General features: G+C 38.8%; 1 non-coding gene across 1 annotated transcript; it reads right to left on the bottom strand.

Annotated features, from left to right (window-relative positions):
• Positions 1-589: 589 nt before the first annotated feature.
• LOC125096696 (U1 spliceosomal RNA) lies at positions 590-747 on the bottom strand. Its single transcript, XR_007126353.1, has one exon. It is a non-coding gene; the product is annotated as a U1 spliceosomal RNA (small nuclear RNA).
• Between the last annotated feature and the right edge of the window lie 271 nt (positions 748-1,018).

The following is a 1,018-nucleotide window of genomic DNA, read 5'->3' as shown; positions in this document are numbered from 1 at the left end:
TACAACTGGTTTCTTGAAGAGCTCATTAATTATTCTTAAACTTTGTTTTAAAAAGTCTTTTGGTTTTATTTTCGGTACAGCTGAAAAGTATTCATTGTTAAGTTTTTTTACATTTTAAAGAAGCAATGAAAAGCTTCCATTAAAATTGCCTATTACCACCTAAAAAAGGTTAATATTTTTGTAAATCATCCCACTAGCTCCTGCCGGTGGTCTCTCTCGTATTACACTCCCCATAGCCAGTAAATAAAGTGGCTCAGTATACATCCTTCTCTACATGCTGCTCTTTCTACTTAACTATGTACGGTAAACAACTTTTTATATTACTTAATATTCTTTTCATTTTTTTTAATGGTTCAGTGACTCTCTATTCAGTTAATGTAATTTATTTAACCAAGCCCCAGTTGTTGATTATTTTGGTTTGTCCCCAAAAGGTTGTCATGAACAACCATGTAGCTAAGTCTTTAGATAAACTTCTAGAAGTGGGCTTGCTAAATCAATGAAAATACACTTTTTTAAAAATAAACAGTTGTTTTTTTAAATTCCCATATTTTTACCTTGGTTTGTACCCATAGACGCATTTTTTTTTTTTTTTGGAAGCATGGACACAGTCCCCCACCCCAAATTATGCTGTGAGCTTCCCACAGTTGGGGAAACTGCAGAGGTCAGCATCCCCTTCGTGCAATGGATAAGCCTCGCCCTCGCAAAAGCACCATCATGACGATGATATCTCCCCTGCCAGGTACGTATGACACATCCTCATTGAACTAGAGTTTGTGTCCCCACTGGAAAAAATGTCTGTGTTTCTTCTGGGACAGACTGTCTTGGAAGCAGGTTCTGCTGGCCCTCCTCGGTGGTGCTATCAGTAGCAAATGGCCAAGGGTTCTGAGCACAGTGTCTCCCTGGGTCCCGGTAGACTAAACATGTCACATTTATAACCTTCTTAGCTGTGCTTCCCATAAGCTAGGGACAGCAGAAACTTGAGTGTCCCAGCCAATATGCCCAACTGAATATGATTATC

Source organism: Lutra lutra, chromosome 3 (assembly GCF_902655055.1).
Source record: "Lutra lutra chromosome 3, mLutLut1.2, whole genome shotgun sequence".
NCBI lineage: Eukaryota > Metazoa > Chordata > Mammalia > Carnivora > Mustelidae > Lutra > Lutra lutra.
This window is presented reverse-complemented; position numbering and strand designations above follow the sequence as displayed.